The following is a 19,252-nucleotide window of genomic DNA, read 5'->3' on the forward strand; positions in this document are numbered from 1 at the left end:
TGAAATTAGAAAAGGGTACCCCAAACTATATTTTGGCTTGATAACCACATTATAAATGAATACATTTAATTTTTAATCTATAAATAAGAGCTCTTGAGCTTGACCATCGCTAGTCAAATTCTTCAAGCTTAATCATCTCTTTAAGAATTGATGAAATCGTTCTGAAATCGGCAAAGCTGAAGAATGGAGTTCAAAGCAGAAAAGGTGTGAATTAAGTGGGGGTTTCATGGGAGTAAAATATTAGGTTTTGGCCTGAAGGGCAGTTTGTGAATATGTTACAAAGTTAATTGGTTCTGATGCATGACCACTTTGTCTGAGTTAGGAGACGGTGTTTTTTTTTCTCGTTTCCAATATACCGTATTTCGTATGAGGTGGAACCAGTAACTGTGATACAGACATGTCCCTGCCTCCTTTAAAACGCCGCATGCTCTTACCACCCTGCTTTCCCCCAACAGTAGCAGTGAGTTTAGCAAGAAAGGGCTCATCTTCTATCCCAAGGGAAATTCCAAGTGCCATTTCCACTCTCATGTGGGGCTCCTGGTAAGTTACATTTAAATTAGCATTCTTTTTCATTGGCCAGGAAAGGCAGGCAGTTCATTTGTAGGCAAATACCCTTGCTGTTTTTTTCTTTTTTTTTTGAATCTTTACAAAGTCACTCAGCAGGCACACACTTAACGCTTGCTCCGTGGAGAAAGGTTAAACGGTTTCCCCAAGACCACACAGATCAAGCAAGTGGGGGAGGAGGGGCTCAAGGTGCCTGGTATACCTCGCCACACTCCCATAATTACCCAAACCGTCTCATTCCAAGCCCAAGAACCGGGCTTTCAAAGGGGACACGAAAGGAACGCCCGGGAGGTGAGCGCCAGGAGATCGGGAGAGGTGCCTTTCCCGGCATGCTCTGCAGCACACCGAGGGGCGCCAGGCGTATCCCGGCGTGCATCGGGGAGCGCCCAAGGGCGATGGTTCCCGGCTCCTGGAGAGGCGCGCGAAGTTAAGCCGGTAGGTGCGAGCTTCCTTAGCTTTGAACCTCTGGTTTCTCGTTTCCTCTTTATGAGTTTAATTCCATAATGGCAGAAAAGGATGGTCCTCTAACTACCCTCCCTCTCCGCGTGCGAACGACTCGGCGCCGCTTCGAGCTCGGTGCCAGGTGATTAGCGGGTAGGGGCGGGCCGGCGACCAGCACGTGACCCGAACTGGCAGCCAATGACTAGCCGGGTGGTCCAGCAGCGCGAGGATTCCGGGACCCGCGAGCGGAGCGGCGCGTGGGTCGGTTGCTGTTGGCCCTGGCAGGTACGCGCAGGCGCTTTGCTTGCCACGCGCTACGCCCGTCCCCACGCGCCTGGTGGCGTGTTCTTGGCGCGAGGTGTTAAGAGTCTGGGTGTTTTTGTGAGTTGGGGGGAAGGAAAGGGTGGCGGGGAGGGGGCTGAGGCGTCACGTGGACGCCACAGCCAATCTCAGGCCGAGGCGCACCCACAGCTTTCCCCGGCGCCCCGGGGTGCGACGTGTTCAGTGAGGTTCGACCGGGCCCTGACGGCCTGAGCGCTCTTTCGAAGCGCGTGTGCGGCCAGTAAATTCTGGTCGCGGCTTTTCGCGGCGTCCTGCTCCGCGGCGAGCACAGACGACAAGTTCTCAGCAAAATGGCTGCTGGAAAGAGTCGCCAAGCAGGGGGAGCGCTGGGGCCGCGTGAAGGTCACATGACGAGGTTGGCAGCGCGTGCTGCTGGCGCGGGGCAGGGGGAGGGTGGGGGGGGGGCGTGGCGGGTCACGTGCCTTCGACTGCGCCGGCCTGTGGTTTTCCAGCGTCTTTGCTGCGGTCGGATTGCCTGCTTTTACTCCTCCCACCTCGAAGCGTGGCAAGCGTCGGTGAGAAGCTGTGTGGTGTACTGGGATGAGCCGAGATCTAGGAATTCGGAGGCCTGGGGTCCAGGCCTTTGGCTGGTTTCATCTTGCCACTCTCGGCTTCCATTTCTCACTCAGCTCGGTAGAGGAGATCACCTCTTAAGGTCCCTCATACGGCCTCTGACTTCCTCACCTCAATCTCAATGCAGAAAAAAATTTTTTAAACAAATTCTTAACAATTATAATGAGACAACCGCCCCCTCCCCCCAAAAAAAAACCCCCCCCCCCCCCCCCCAAAAAAAAAAAAACCCACAGCCTCTACCCTCTCAATCTTTACAGTGATGTGGGAAACCTGGTAGAGGTAATTTGTTATAATATTCTGGGCATGTCTGTCCATCTTTATCATTCCCATTTATACTTTAGAGGGGCCCACGACCTCATTTGAAAAATACTGTCTTTTAGACATCTAATCCCTATGTATTTTCTGGGAGGAAATCAAAAGGTAACTACTATTGTCATAACTGTGGAGATGGGGAAATAGTAGTATTTAAAAGGAAAATGCTGATCACCCATAACGCTGGCTAGAAGGGCCTAGAAGTCTTCGTTTCCACTTGATGGGCTATCTTTGTAAAATTTTAGAGACCTGATAGCCTGTGGCATTTTTCTTGGTCTCTGCTCCCAGTTCCAGCTCTTCATTTCACCAAAGAAGGGTCAAGACGTTGGTGAAGAAAAGTATAAATTGTATGTTTTCCACACCACTGCTTAGGTTTTATGATACCTTTTGATTTATCTTAAAAAGAGCCTTTGAAGATTGTGCGAACACATCTGGAAAACATTTATTGAGCAATCATAATAGCTGTCACTTTTGAGTAATTACAATAGTTAACATCTTTCTGGCTTGGTGTTTTAAATACTTTGTACTGTATTTAATTTATTTAGTTCTCATAACAAACCTACGAGGTAAGTATTGTTATTTCCATTTTACCACTGAGGAAAATAGCAACAGAGAGATATGGCTGGCAGTTTTACATGATTCCAACCAGATTTCCTTTTGAAAACTTGACAAAATGGTTTTAAAATTCATTTGAAAAAGTAAACCTAGAAAGTAAGAAACTTTTTGGAAGAGAAGAATGGGAAAAGGACTTGTACTAGAGAATATACAAATAAGGCTATGATAATCAAAATATAAGTAGCAACCCTGGAACACAAGAGTGGTGAAACAGAATAATCTAGAAATATATAAGGTTATTTAGTGTTACAAAGGTGGTATTTCATATCAGTAGGGAAGGGGTTCCAGAATTTATGTTGGAACAATCAACTGTTTGGAGAAAGAATGGGATTTTTACCTTAAGATTTAAATAAAATTGCCAGGTGTGGTGGGTCACGCTTGTAATCCCAGCACTTTGGGAGGCTGAGGCGGGCGGATCACCTGAGGTCGGGAGTTCCAGATCAGCCTGACCAACATGGAGAAACCCCGTCTCGACTACAAATACAAAATTAGCCAGGCATGGTGGCGCATGCCTGTAATCATAGCTACTTGGGATGCTTGAACCTGGGAGGTGGAGGTTGCAGTGATCAGAGATTGCGCCATTGCACTCCAGCCTGGGCAACAAGAGTGAAACTGTCTCCAAAAGAAAAAAAAAAAAAAACTAGGTGAATTTTATGTGTATATATATATATATATATATATTTTTTTTTTTAGAGGGAGTTTTGGGCTTGTCCCCAGGCTGGAGTGCAGTGATGCTCACTGCAACCTCTGCCTCCAGGGTTCAAGCAATTCTGCCTCAGACTTCCGAGTAGCTGGGATTACAGGTGTCCACCACTACACCTGGCTAATTTTTGTAATTTTAGTTGAGGTGGGGTTTCACCATGTTGGCCATGCTGGTCTGGAATTCCTGACCTCAAGTGATCCTCCAGCCTTGGCCTCCCAAAGTGCTAGGATTATAGGCGTGAGCCACTGAGCCTAGCCAAATTAAAATTTTTTTTTTTTTTTGAGAGTCTCACTCTGTGAGCCCATGCTGGAGTGCAGTGGCACGATCTCGGCTCACTGCAACCTCCGCTTCCTGGGTTCAAGCAGTTCTCCTGCCTCAACCTCCCAAGTAGCTGGGATTATAGGTGTAGGCCACCACACCCAGCTAATTTTTTTTTTTTTTGAGATGGAGTCTCGCTCTGTCGCCCAGGCTGGAGTGCAGTGGCCGGATCTCAGCTCACTGCAAGCTCCGCCTCCCGGGTCCACGCCATTCTCCTACCTCAGCCTCCCGAGTAGCTGGGACTACAGGCGCCCGCCATCTCGCCCGGCTAATTTTTTGTATTTTTTAAGTGGAGATGGGGTTTCACTGTGTTAGCCAGGATGGTCTTGACCTCCTGACCTTGTGATCCGCCCGCCTCGGCCTCCCAAAGTGCTGGGATTACAGGCTTGAGCCACCGCGCCCGGCCCACCCAGCTAATTTTTGTATTTTTTTTTTAATTTTATTTTTTGAGGCCGGGCGCGGTGGCTCAAGCCTGTAATCCCAGCACTTTGGGAGGCCGAGACGGGTAGATCACGAGGTCAGGAGATCGAGACCATCCTGGCTAACCCGGTGAAACCCCGTCTCTACTAAAAAATACAAAAAACTAGCCGGGCGAGGTGGCGGGCGCCTGTAGTCCCAGCTACTCGGGAGGCTGAGGCAGGAGAATAGTGGGAACCCGGGAGGCAGAGCTTGCAGTGAGCTAAGATCCGGCCACCGCACTCCAGCCTGGGGGACAGAGCGAGACTCCGTCTCAGAAAAAAAAAAAAAAAAAAAATTATTTTTTGAGACGGAGTCTCGCTCTGTCGCCCAGGCTGGAGTACAGTGGCGCGATCTCGGCTCACTGCAGCCTCTGCCTCCCAGGTTCAAGTGATTCTTCTGCCTCAACCTCCCAAGTAGCTGGGACTACAGGCAGACTATACCTGCCACCACACCTGGTTAATTTTTGTATTTTTAGTAGAGATGGGGTTTCACTATATTGGCCAGGCTGGTCTCAAACTCCTGGCCTCCTGATCCGCCTGCCTCGGCCTCCCAAAGTGCTGGGATTACAGACGTGAGCCACCACACCTGGCCAATAACTTTTGTATTTTTAGTAGAGATGGGGTTTCACCATGTTGGTCCGGCTGGTCTCGAACTCCTCACCTCAGGTTTTCCTCCCATCTCGGCCTCCTAAAGTGCTGGGATTACAGAAGTGAGCCACCGCTCCTGGCCCAAATTAAATATTAAAATATAAAATGTAAAATCAGAAAATTACTGCTTTAAAAAACTGGGAAAATAGTTTTCCAATCTTGAAATAGGATGAGGCCAGGCACGTGGCTCATGTCTATAATCCCAGCACTATGGGAGGCCCAGGTGGGAGGATTGCTCAAACCCAGGAATTCAAGACCAGCCTGGGTAACATAGTGAGACCCATCTCTCCAAAAAAATTGCAAAATTAGCTTGGTGTGGTGGCACCTCCCTGTTGTCACAGCTACTCAGGAGGCTGAATTGGGAGGATCACTTGACCTCAGGAGGTCGAGGCTGCAGTGAGCTGTGACATGTCACTGCACTCCACACTGGGCAACAGAGTGAGACCCAGGCTGAACAAAAGAGAAAAGAGCTGTTCTACTAAGCATGACTGCCAAGGCGAATCCATAAAAACAAAGATTGATGCAGTTATTACAAAAAACATCTGTCTAGTTGGCAGAAACATGGTAAAGTTAAAAGACAAATTTATTTATTTAGTATTCATTTATATTTATTGAGTGTTTACTATGTGCCAGCCAATTTTTTTAGGTTTAGGAGATCCAGTAATCAGCAAAGCCCGGCAAATTGTGGGGGAAAAAAAAATTGAACAAGGCTGATGCAGGAGAATTCCTTGAGGCCAAGAGTTTGAGGACAGCCCAGGCAACATAGTGAGGCTCCATCTCTAAGAATAATAAAAATAAGTTAGCAGGGAGTGGTGGTGCTATCTGTGCTTTCAGTCCCAGCTATTCAGGAGGCTGAGGAGGGAAGATCCCATGAGCCCAGGAATTTGAGGCTGTGGTGAGATATAGTACCGCTGTACTCCAGCTTAGGTGACCCTGTTTCTAAAATTAAAAAAAAAAAAAAAAAAATCATAATATGGGATTGGTTAAGTAAATATGGTGCCTTTAGGCCTGATGCAGTGGCATGCACCTGTAATCCTAGCACTTTGGGAGGCCAAGGTGGGCAGATCACTTGAGGCCAGGAGTTTGAGACCATCCTGGCCAACACATCAGAACCCCTACCAAAAATACAAAAATCAGCTTGGTGTGGTGGCACATGCCTGTAGTCCTAGCTACTCAGGAGGCTGAGGCAGGAGAATCACTTGAACCCAGAAGGTCAACGCTACAGTGAGCCATGATTGTGCCACCACACTCCAGCCTGGGCGACAGAGTGTCTGTCCCAAAAAATAAATAAATAAAAATAAATAAATATGGTACCTTTATAGAGGAGAGTACTTTGTACCTGGTAAACATGATATAGATCTCTATTAATGACTTGGAAAGCCTGTAATAAGTGAAAAAGCAGGTTACAAAATTATGTGATCACATTTTTGTAGAAATATACCTGTATATATCCCTTTATAGTACTTCTTTCTTTTTTTTTTTTTTTTTTTTTTTTTTTTTTTTTTTTTTTTTTTGAGGCGGAGTCTTGCTCTGTCGCCCAGACTGGAGTGCAGTGGCCAGATCTCAGCTCACTGCAAGCTCCGCCTCCCGGGTTTACGCCATTCTCCTGCCTCAGCCTCCCGAGTAGCTGGGACTACAGGCGCCCGCCACCTCGCCCGGCTAGTTTTTGTATTTTTAGTAGAGACGGGGTTTCACCGTGTTAGCCAGGATGGTCTCGATCTCCTGACCTCGTGATCCGCCCGTCTCGGCCTCCCAAAGTGCTGGGATTACAGGCTTGAGCCACCGCGCCCGGCCTATAGTACTTCTTTCTTATCCATGGTTTCAGTTTCAGTTATCTGCTGTCAACCATGGTCTGAAAATATTTTGAGAGACCACATTTATATAACTTTTATTACAGTATATTGTTATATTTTATTAGTTATTAATCTCTCACTGTGCCTAATTTATAAATTAAACTCTATTATAGGTAAGTATGTTAGTATAGGAAAAAACACTGTGTATAGGGTCCAATACTTTCCTAGGTTTTAGACATACACTGGGGGGTCTTGGAATGTATCCTGTGGGGATAAGAGGAGAATTACTGTACCTGGAAGTCTAAAAAGATGAATATCAAATGTAAGCTAATGGTGACTTTTTTTGAGCAGTAGGATTTTGGATGAATTGGATTAGAAAAAACTATTTTCCTCTTTTTTTTTTTTTTTTTTTTGACAAGTGGTCTTTCCACGTTGCACAGGCTGGTCTCAGACTACTGGGCACAAGGGATCTTCTTGCCTTACCCTCCCAAGTAGCTGCAACTGCACCTGCACACTTGACTCTAAAAAAACTTTTTTTTGAGATGGAGTTTCACTCTTGTTGCCCAGGCTGTTGTGCAGTGGCACTATCTCAGCTCACTGTAACCTCCACCTCCCAGGTTCAAGTGATTCTCCTGCCTCAGCCTCCCGAGTAGCTAGAATTACAGGCATGCGGCACCACGCCCGGCTAATTTTTGTATTTTTAGTGGAGACAGGGTTTCTCTATTGTTGGTCAGGCTTGTCTCGAACTCCCGACCTCAGGTGATCCACCTGCCTCGGCTTCCTAAAGTGCTGGGATTACAGGCGTGAGCCACCGTGCCCAGCCTAAAAAAACTATTTTTTAAAAGTTTTAGATTCATAGAAAAATTACAGACTACAGAGAGAATTTTCATATACCTAGCTTCCCTTCCAGCTTTTCCCATTGTTAAAATCTTATGTTAGTATGGTACATTTACTATAATTAAAATAAATTCTTTTATTTTAGTTTTTGAGATGGAGTCTCTTGTCACCCAGGCTGGAGTGCAATGGCACTGTCTCTGCTTACTGCAGCCTCTGCCTCCTGGGTTCAAGTGATCCTCCCACTTCAGCCTCCCCAGTAGCTGGAATTACAGGTGATTCTCGTGTCCCAGTCACCCAAGTAGCTGGGATTATAGGCATGCGCCACCACGCCCAGCTAATTTTTTTGTATTTTTGGTAGAGATGGAGTTTCATCATGTTTCCCAGGTTGGTCTCCTGAGCTCAAGCAATCCACTCTCCTTGGCCTCCCAAATTGCTGGGATTACAGGTGTGAGCCACCACACCCAGCCTATTATAAGTAAGGAACCAATAATGATACGTTATTATTAACGAAAAGTCCATAATTTATTCAGATTTCCTTTTTATCTAATGTCCCTTTTCTGTTCCAGTATTCCATCCAAGATAACACAGTACTTTTTGTAGTCATATCTCCTTAGGATCCTCTTGGTTATGATAGTTTCTCATGCTTTCCTTGTTTTTGATGACCTTGACACTTGTGAAGAATACCAGTTAGATTTTTTGTAGCATGTTACTCAATTGGGATTTGATACTTTTCATCATTAGACTGGGATTAGAGTACTTAGTATCAACATGATTGTCACTATTGATGTGACCTTGATCACTTGGCTGTCAGTTTGGTTGTTAAATGTTTGCTTTTCTATAGCTAATATTAAAAAAATTTGTTACTTGCAATATAAAGGTAAATATTTGTTGATATTCTGCACATGTCTACCAGTAACATTTGTAATAAGTAATACTTTGACAAGCCTAATAATACAGAAAAAGGATAATGGATGTTATAATCAAGGAAAAATAATGACAAAGTTGCCTGAAGGGCTAATTGTAGAAAGGAATTAAGGGCATTAGTACCATATAGCTTATTTTAACAGTCTTTAAGCTGTTTTAGGACTCTGTTCTAAGAAGAACATTCTGGTAATCAAGAATTGAATCTAAATTCAAAGGTAGGAAAGGAATTATTCAATTATTCATAATAGGATGAAAATACAAATAGGATAGTTTAGATCAATTAGGTGAAATCTTACAATTCAACAACAAATAATTAATGAGCTCTAGTGCGTGCCAGGTGCTAAGGATTGAGCAGTGAACAGGACAAAGTCCATACTCTCATGGAAGTTATATTTTGGTAGACTATGAGCTAATAAAGATTATTTCAGGGCCGGGCATGGTGGCTCATGCCTGTAATCCCAGCCCTTTGGGAGACTGAGGCAGTTGGATCACCTGAGGTCAGGAGTTTGAGACCAGCTTGGCCAACATGGTGAAACCCTGTCTCTACTAAAAATGCAAAAAATTAGCCGGGCAAGGTGGTGTGCGCCTGTAGTCCTAGCTATTTGGGAGGCTGAGACACGAGAATCACTTGAACCCAGGAGGCGGAAGTTGCAGTGAGCTGAGATCATGCCACTGCACTCCAGCCTGGGTGACAGAGCAAGACTCTGTATCCAAGAAAAATAAAAGTGCTATGAAGAAAACAGAGAGTGGTGGTGGTGGGTTTGGTGGTTCTTTTAGATGGGTTGCCAGGCAAGGCTTCTGTGAAGTAACATTTGAAAATAACACAACCTGAATGATAAAGAGTAAGACACACCAAAACGTGGAGAATTGGAAGTAGTGGGAATAGTAATGCAAAGACTTTGTGTCAAAAATCAGTTTGGGGATTTTCAAGGAATTGCAAGAAGGCTAGTGTGCCAGAGTTGGGAGAGTGCCGGGATATGAAGTGGTGGTGGTGGTGGTGGTGCATGGTGGTAGGAAACGAGATTGAGAATTGTCTGGGCTCAGATTGTGTGGAGCCCTGTAGACCATAAGGTTTTTGGATTTTATTCTAACTGATGGTATTCATTGGACAGTTTGGTGCAGAAAAATGATACCTAATTTATGTTTTGAAAACATTGCTTTGCTGCAGAGGCAATTAAGAAGCCATTGGAGGCCAGGTGCGGTGGCTCACACCTGTAATCCCAGCACTTTGGGAGGCCGAGGCAGGTGGATCACGAGGTCAGGAGATTGAGACCATCCTGGCTAACATGGTGAAACCCTGTCTCTACTAAAAGTACAAAAAAAAAAAAAAAAAATTAGCCCGGCATGGTGGTGGGCACCTGTAGTCCCAGCTACTCGGGAGGCTGAGGCAGGAGAGTGACGTGAGCCCGGGAGGCTGAGCTTGCAGGGAGCTGAGATTGTGCCACTGCATTCCAGCCTGGGTGACTGAGCAAGACTCCGTCTCAAAAAAAAAAAAAAAGCCGTTGGAGTGGTGTGAGGTACAGTAGCTTGGATGCGTGAGGTAGATAGAGTCAGTGAGAAGTGATTGAATTCAGAGCATGTTTTCAAGGTAGAACCAACAGGATTTGGTGATAGATTAGCTGTGGGAGGTGAGTGAAAGAGAGTAATCAAAGATGATTACAAGGCTTTTAGCTAGAGTGACTGGTGCCATTTACAGAGATGGGAAACAGGAAGGAGCTAGTTTGAATGAAGTGTTCAGATGTTTGGAGCTTGAGATGCCTGTTAGATATCCAGGAATAGCCATTGAGTAGGCAGTTGACTATAAATTCTAGAGCCTAGGGTCAAGATCAGGGTTGTGAATATACCTTTGGGATGTCATCGATATGTTGATGGTGTTTAAACACATAGAACTGCCAACCTCAGCAACATAGTGAGACCTTGTCTCTAGAAAGAAAAACAAAAAATTAGCTGGATGTGGTGTGGTGTGCCTGTGGCCCCAGCTACTTGAGAAGCTGATGTGGGAGGATTACTTCAGCCTGGGTGGTTGAGGCTACAGCGAGCCATGATCATGCCACTGCACTCTAGCCTGGGTGACAGATGGAGATCCTGTCTCAAAAAAAAAAAAACAACAACAACAAAATAAAAACAAAAACATGTAACTGGTTAGGTCAGCTAGGGAGTAAAGAAGAGGGCCAGTGACTGAGCCCTGAGACTACTGACATCATGGAGGGGAATAGATTGTAATATATACTTAAATTTCTTTTGTGTTGGTATTGGGACCAAATTGAGCAGCACGTAAATAGTGTAACACTGAATAATGCCTTTGAGATGATTATAATGTTACTAGGCTCTTCCTGTTACTTGAATCCTCATGTTTTTGTCACTTTCCTGCCTGAAGATTTCTACTTTCTCTCCATTGTTTGAGGACATAACCCCCCAGACTTCTTAGTTTAGCAGAGCCTTCATCGTCTGACTACTCTATATCATCTCGCTCCTTTTTATCTTTTCTCCTCTTTATCACAGCTACCATGCCCAATGTGCTTGGCTCCTCTATAACCCCTTGTTGGCCTGGAATACCCTTTCTCCTCCTACTGCTCTGCCTCAAACTCAGTCTTCAATGTCCACCTTAAATTTGCTTTGTAATTTTCCCCAATTTCAATGGATAAAATTGACCCCTTCGCTGAATGGTACATCCTCAGTGCTGTTGCTTATACTTCAATTTATAGCAAAATACAAAATTAGTTGGTATTTTGGGTTTTAAAAAAATTCATTTGTTTTCCCAGTGCTTGGCATGTGGTAGATACTTAATCATAATGCATCGAAAAAGTTTAAAAGTTTTACTTTGGCCAAAGAGTAAGTAATTAAAAACTAGATCTTACAATACACGATCATATGGATCATTAGCTGAGATTTTTAGGATCTTTTTATTATGTCAAGTTGTTGATTTTAATGATATTCATTGTGGCATAATTTAGCCAGTACAAAGTTTAGTGAAATGTCAGTTAGGAATCTTAGTTCAGAGACATATTAGGAATGTTTTATTCTCTAGGGCTGAATAATGCTTATTCTTTGGAGGCAGGCTATTATAATAGATTTTTCCTTCACTTGCCCACTTTTCCACCCACCTTCTCAGTAGTTGGGAATTCTATTTTAACAGTACACGTGTACTTGGAGCTCTTTGCTGGAGACAGAACGTAATGTAATAATTCCAGTAGAATCAGCAGTACTCACCCCAGGAATGTCCTTTAAATTGTTGGACAGAAGGAGGCTTACTGGTGTGAATTGTAGGTGTGAAGATTTTTCAGCCTGTGAGTCCAAAGTAGGGTTGATTATTTTGTCATTCGATCATAAGCATGTATTGAGTACCTGCCATATATAGATGTTGTATGAGGTGCAGTGTGGGGTACACACAAAAGAAATAAAAGGCACGGTTCTCTGCACATGAGGCCCTGACAATTTAGTTGAGGAACTGAAACATAGGAAGGAATTTAATCTTAACAAGCAATATATCAATAAGTGCAAAGTACTGTACTATAAATCAGGGACTGCATTTCTTAAGCCCATAATTATATTCTCAGGGTTATATACAGTCTTATATCAATTTTTAACATTTTAGTTTGACTTGAAGTTCTGCATTTTCTCTTATCCTTTAACATTTCTGGTTTCAATAAGATATTGATTTAGCTCTTTGTTTGATATGATAAAAGCCACGTATAAGAAGACTTCTCGGCCGGGCACGGTGGCTCAAGCCTGTAATCCCAGCACTTTGGGAGGCCGAGACGGGCGGATCACAAGGTCAGGAGATCGAGACCATCCTGGCTAACCCGGTGAAACCCCGTCTCTACTAAAAAATACAAAAAACTAGCCGGGCGAGGTGGCGGGCGCCTGTAGTCCCAGCTACTCGGGAGACTGAGGCAGGAGAATGGCGTAAACCGGGAAGGCAGAGCTTGCAGTGAGCTGAGATCGCGCCACTGCACTCCAGCCTGGGCGACAGAGCGAGACTCTATCTCAAAAAAAAAAAAAAAAAAAAAAGAAGACTTCTCTGCCACAATGTTGCATCCAAGCATTTTATTCTTTCATGTCTATAAAGAAAGTACATAGGCCCACACCTGTAATCCCAGCACTTTGGGAGACCAAGGAAGGAGGATTGCTTGAGTCCAGGAGTTCGAGACCAACCTGGGAAACGTAGCAAGACCCTGTCTCTATGAAAATATAAAAATGAAAAATAAAAAATAAAATACATAATTTGAAATGGTGGAATGTCATTTATCCTTTACAAATATGACAGAGGCACACTTTCACCTTTTTGCTATGTGTAGGTTCCTCCTCCGCATACTTTGTGTTTCCACTTAAAGGGGTGGAGGGGGAGAAAGAGAACCTGGAGAACAAATTTTGTGTGTGTATATGAATGTGAGTTTAAAAGTATGTATTTTCATTAAAGGCAACCAACTGAACAGAAAAGAAGTATATATTTTCATATTTGAATTATAAAAGTCGTTTTTTTTGAGAAGATAAATACATAAGCACAAATAATAATTTCTTTTTTTTTTTTTTTTTGAGACGGAGTCTTGCTCAGTCGCCCAAGCTGGAGTGCAGTGGCACAGTCTTGGCTAACTGCAAACTCTGCCTCCCAGGTTCACGCCATTCTCCTTCCTCAGCCTCCCGAGTAGCCGGGACTACAGGCGCCTGCCACCACGCCCGTCTAATTTTTTTGTATTTTTAGTAGAGACTGGGTTTCACCATATTAGCCAGGATGGTCTCGGTCTCCTGACCTCGTGATCTGCCCGCCTTGGCCTCCCAAAGTGCTGGGATTACAGGCGTGAGCCACTGCGCCCAGCCAGAATAATTTCTAATATGCCAACTATCACTGTTAGCGTATTGATATGTTTCTAGGTTTCTTTTTTTTTAAATGGCAAGTGTTGCTTTTTAACTCAGATACCTTTAGAAAAAAGATAATTGTCTTTACATAAGTTTATCTGATCAAGTTACTCTCAATAAAATTCTGTAGTGGCTTTGCATAGTAAATGGAAGCAAGTTGAGACAAGTTCAGATTCCTTACTTAGCTTGACACATAAAGCCCTCTACCTCATAGTTTATCTCATGCCATATATCTCCCTCATACACAACTTGTTTTATCCATATTACATGTGTGTACTACTTTCAGTCCTCTAGATGAGGGGTTGGCAAACGTTTTCTGTAAAGGACTAGCTAGTAAATATTTTAATTTATGGGCCTTAGCATTTCTTTTAAGTACTACGCAATTCTGTTGTGGTAGTAAACTGCAGGACCAGCCCAGAGAGTGTCTACTCTGTTGATAACAGAATATCAGGTTACTTTTTAGATATAAAAGAGCCAAGATTGGAAGTCATGTAGCCTGGGCATGCACAATAGGAAAAGCTTTGATCTCTAACAGCACCCAGAACCAACATCCCTCCTCCCCTTTCTCAGCAGAACCAAGAAGTCTGGGACATGACCAGAACTTGAATGCTGGAACGTTTTCAGAAGCAACGGGTCCATTGGCCCTAAAGATCCAGGGCTAAAATTCGCCTCAACATACCTTACTGAAATGGTTAAGTTTGAAGCCCTCCTATCAGACCTTGGCAAGCCAACATTTCCAGATCTTTTCCCTTGCCCTCCAACCTCTTAAAACTTGTCCCAGACTCCAAATCAGGGAGACAGATTTGAGCTGGGCCTCCTGTTTCCGCACTAGTCTGCCTTGCAGTAAAGCGTTTCTTTTCTCAAAAGCTGGTGCCTCCTACCTGTAGGAGATCTCCTTCCTGTAGGAGATAGGAAAAAAAAAAAAAAAAAAAGGCTGGTGCCATAGTATTGGCTTCAGTGCATACCGGGCAGCGAGCCCATTTGCTAGATAACAGCACTAAAGCAGCCATAGACAATAATACACAAACAAATGAAATGGCTGTGTTTCAGGGAAACTTTATATATAGACACTGAAATTTGAATTTCATGTACTTTTTTTTTTTTTTTTTGAGATGGAGTCTCGCTCTGTTGCCCAGGCTGGAATGCAGTGTTGCAATCTTGGCTCACTGCAACCTCCGCCTCCCAGGCTCAAGTGATTTTCCTAGCTCAGCCTCCCGAGTAGCTGGGACTACAGGCATGCGCCACCATACTCCGCTGATTTTTTTTTGTATTTTTTAGTAGAGAGCAGGTTTCACTACGTTGGCCAGGCTGGTGTCAAACTCCTGACCTCAGGTGATCCATCCGCTTCTGCCTCCCAAAGTGCTGGGATTACAGGTGTGAGCCGCTACACCTGGCCTTTCATATAATTTTTACATGTCATAAAATTTTATTACTTGGATTTTTTTCAACCATTAAAATATGTAAAAAAATCATTCTTAGCTTGTGGGGCATATGAAAACAAATGGCACAGCATGGCCTTTGGGGCTATAGTTTATGGATTCCTGCTCACTTCCTGGGTGCCTCTGTCCTTGCTGAGTACACTCTTTTCCCCCTGTTGCACTTTGTTTTCCTAGTATGGCTAACTTATTCAAACCTCATCTCAATATTACAGTCTCAAGGTATTCAGAATTTGTTTTAGATTCTCTTTTTCTGGTGATGGAAGTGCTCTGTTCAGATCTCTGTCTTACTTGAGACAGGGTCTTGCTCTGTTGCCCATGCTGGAGTGCAGTGGTGTGTGCACAGCTCACTGCAAACTTGACTTCCCAGCCCAGGCCCAAGCCATCCTCCTGCTTCAGCCTCCCAAGTAGCTGGGATTTTGTGCCACCCACCACCCCTGGCTAATTTTTTTCGTGTTTTGTTTTTTTGAGACAGAGTTTTGCTCTTGTTGTCCAGGCTGGAATGCAATGGCACAATCTCGGCTCACTGCAGCCTCTGCCTCCTGGGCTCAAGGGATTCTCCTGCCTCAACCTCCTGAGTAGCTGGGATTATAGGCAGGCGCCACCATGCCTGGCTAATTTTGTATTTTTAGTATAGATGGGGTTTCTCCATGTTGGTCAGGCTGGTCTCGAACTCCTGACCTCAGGTGATCTGCGTGCCTCGGCCTCCCAAAGTGCTGGGATTACAGGAGTGAGTCACTGCACCTGGCCCCACCCCTGGCTAATTTTAAAAAATATGTTTATGTTTTTATTTATTTGTTATAATTTCTTATTTTTTTAAATAGAGATGGCATCTCACTGTGTTACCCAGGTTGATCTCGAATTCCTGAGCTCAAATAATCCTCCCACCTTGGCCTCCCAAACTGCTGTGGTGGCCTGTAATCCCAGTACTTTGGGAGACCAAGGTGTGAGCCACCATGCCGGGACTGATTTTTAAAATTTTTGGTAGAGATGGGTTCCACTGTGAGGCGTGATTGCACCACTGCACTCCAGCTGAGAGAGTGAAACCCTGTCTCAAAAACAAACACACACACAGAAAAAAAAAAGAAAAAAACTACAAGCATGTGCCACACACACAGACACACACACGCACACACACACACACACACACACACACACAGAAATTAAGAGGAATAATAAGTTGTCAGTGGTAAGATTGTAGGTATCACAAATTATATTATTTGCTTATTTATTTTATAGGTTCTTTGTTAGACTGTAAACTCCTAGAGGTCAGGGATTTTGTCTGTCTTAGAACAGTGCATGGCTTACGATAGTTTTGAGTAAATGTTTGTTTATTGTTTCGTGAATTGAATGTGGAAACATTTCTTTTTGTTGGCCTTAATGTTATAATAATGCTTATTTACATTAAATTAAAACAAAAGTTAAAAAGAAAATTCCTGGTGGGCGTGGTGGCCCACGCCTGTAATCCCAGAACTTTGGGAGGCCGAGGCAGGTAGATCACCTGAGGTCAGGAGTTTGAGACCAGCTTGAACAACATGGTGAAACCTTGTCTCTACTAAAAATACAAAAGTATCTGGGTGTGGTGGCGCATGGCTGCCCTATAGCAGCTACTCAGGAGGCTGAGGCAGGAGAATCACTTGAACCTCGGAGGCAGAGGTTGCAGTGAGCCGAGATTGCACCACTGTACTCCTGGGCAACAAGAGCGAGACTCTGTCTCAAAAAAAAAAAAAAAAAAGAAAAGAAAAAGAAAAGAAAATTCCTTTTTTTTTTTTTTTTTTTGGAGACAGAGTCTCGCTCTGTTGCCCAGGCTGGAGTGCAGTGGCGCGATCTCGGCTCACTGCAAGCTCTGCCTCCCGGGTTCACGCCATTCTCCTGCCTCAGCCTCCCGAGTAGCTGGGACTACAGGCGCCCGCCACCTCGCCCGGCTAGTTTTTCATATTTTTTAGTAGAGACGGGGTTTCACTGTGTTAGTCAGGATGGTTTCGATCTCCTGACCTCATGATCCGCCTGTCTCGGCCTCCCAAAGTGCTGGGATTATAGGCTTGAGCCACTGCGCCCGGCCGAAAATTCCTAATTCTTTTTTTTTTTTTCAGACAGTTTTGTCTCCCAAGCTGGAGTGCAGTGGCTTGATCTCAGCTCACTGCAACCTCTACCTCCTGGGTTCAAGCGATCCTTCTGCCTCAGCTTCCTGAGTAACTGGAACTACAAGCGTGTGCCACCACGCCTGGCTAATTTTTGTATTTTTTGTAGAGATGGGATTTCACCATGTTGGCTAGGCTAGTCTTGAACTCCTGGCCTTAAGTGATCCACCTGCCTTGGCCTCCCAAAGTGCTAGGATTACAGGCGTGAGCTACTGTGCCCAGCTCAACCTTTTTTTAGTGCAGCATGGTTTTTGCATTACTGGCCACCTCTGGTCCTCTGTAAGTATTGTACCCAAAACAGGACACACTCTTCTAGATTTAAGCAATCCAGCCCAGCATATAGAGGAATTACTTCCTCTCAGAATCTAGATACCACACATTCAATTTAGGGTTTCTTGTACATGTTGTCCCATTGTTGGGTCATATTGAACTTTGTAGGTATAAGAGATAGGAAAAACCAAACTGCTTTTTCCTGATCTCACATACTAAACAATTCTGACACCAGATGTGTGTTGGATTTTTCCTTACACACTAAGCAGTTCTTTAGTAGACACCAATTGGATATCCTATAATTCAATTGTAACAGTGTCTACCTGCAGATAGTGTCAGATAGGATCTGAATTGAATTAGTAGGGCTCAACCATACAAAACTGTCTCCACTTCACATTCCAGTTGCATGTCCCAGGTTGTGACTTGTGTTAACCAACTGGCTATAAATTGGGGGTTTCCACAACCTTCTCCTTGGGTTTGGTTAATTTGCTGGTGTGGCTCACAGAACTCAGGGAAACACTTTATTTGTGTGTATCCATTTATTATAAAGAATATTATACAGGATACAGATGAGCAGCCAGTTGGAAGAGATGCATAAGGCAAGGTCTGTAGGAAGGAGTGTGGAGTTTCTGTGTCCTCCCTGGGCACTCCACACTCCTGGCAACTCCCTGTGTTTAGCAGCCCAAAAGTTGTCCAAACCCTGACCTTTTAGGGTTTTCTGGAGGCTTTATTATGTAAGCATGATTGATTAAATTATTGGCTGTTGGTGATCAGCTTAACCTTCAGCTCCTCTTCACTGTCAGGAGGTGGGAATCACAGTTTCAACCTTCCAATCACATTGTTGGTTCTCCTGGCAAGTAGCCCCCAGAAGCTATCTAGGAGTTCACCCTAAGCTGCTTTGTTAGAACAAAATATGCTCCCGCCACCCAGGAAATTTTAAGGGATTTAAAGGCTCTCTGTCAGATGCTGCTATCACTCAGGAAATTACAAAGATCTTAAGAGTTTTATCTCAGGAACTGGAGGTAGAGACCAAATATCTATTTCTTATTATATTACAATATTACAGTAGGCATTTAAAACTTTAATTTTGCTAACACATTATAATAGTTTCCAACTCTTTCCCAGTAAATGTTTACCTGCTAATGTAACAGAACTGGCTAGCTTGCCTTTTGTGTATTTTTGTTTTTCCCTGCCCTTCTTCATTGGAGGTACTAATAAGTAGCAAAATGTTCAAAAGATGGGTAGGCAGAGAAATGAAGTGACACCTCTGGAAAGTCTACACTTTTTTTCTTTTTTTTTTTTTGAGACGGAGTCTCGCTCTGTCGCCCAGGCTGGAATGCAGTGGCGTGATCTCTCCTCACTGCAAGCTCCACCTCCTGGGGCGCCTGCCACCGTGCCTGGCTAATTTTTTGTATTTTTAGTAGAGGTGGAGTTTTGCTGTGTTAGCCAGGATGGTCTCTATCTCCTGACCTCGTGATCTGCCCGCCTCAGCCTCCCAAAGTGCTGGGATTACAGGTGTGAGCCACCGCACCAGGCCGAAAGTCTACACATTTAAAAAAATTTTTGTTTTTAATTTTATATTTTGCTAACTTCTTTTTTTTAACTGTCTTTACTGCTTATGCAAAGTCTGCACATTTTATATCATAAAATATATATTTTAAATTTTATAGAGTATTATAAAATTTGTAATATTCTCCAAATAATTCAATGATGACTATACATTTTGTGTTTTTTTTTGAAACGGAATTTCACTCTTGTGCAGGCTGGAGTATAATGGCAGGATCTTGGTTCACCACAGCCTCTGCCTCCCGGGTCTAAGCGATTCTCCTGCCTCAGCCTCCTGAGTAGCTGGGATTCCCGGCATGTGCCACCATGCGTGACTAATTTTGTATTTTTAGTAGAGTTGGGGGTTTCTCCATTTTGGTCAGGCTGGTCTCAAACTCCTGACCTCAGGTGATCCGCCTGCCTCAGCCTCCCAAAGTGCTGGAATTACAGGCGTGAGCCACCGCGCCTGGTTGAT

The 19,252-nt window shown here is 44.1% G+C and overlaps 1 protein-coding gene across 2 annotated transcripts in view; it reads left to right on the top strand.

The window, feature by feature from the left end:
* The first annotated feature begins 934 nt into the window (after positions 1-934).
* Positions 935-19,252, top strand: part of MGA (MAX dimerization protein MGA) — a 168,253-nt gene continuing 149,935 nt past the window's right edge. Inside the window, exon 1 of one of the 2 annotated variants that reach the window (XM_030921182.1) lies at positions 935-999. The gene's annotated coding sequence lies outside the window, so the exon portion shown is untranslated. Of the gene's footprint in view, positions 1,000-1,236; positions 1,291-19,252 lie in introns of those variants that run through there. The other variant, XM_030921184.1, reaches the window with a different exon arrangement.

Source organism: Rhinopithecus roxellana, chromosome 17 (assembly GCF_007565055.1).
Source record: "Rhinopithecus roxellana isolate Shanxi Qingling chromosome 17, ASM756505v1, whole genome shotgun sequence".
NCBI lineage: Eukaryota > Metazoa > Chordata > Mammalia > Primates > Cercopithecidae > Rhinopithecus > Rhinopithecus roxellana.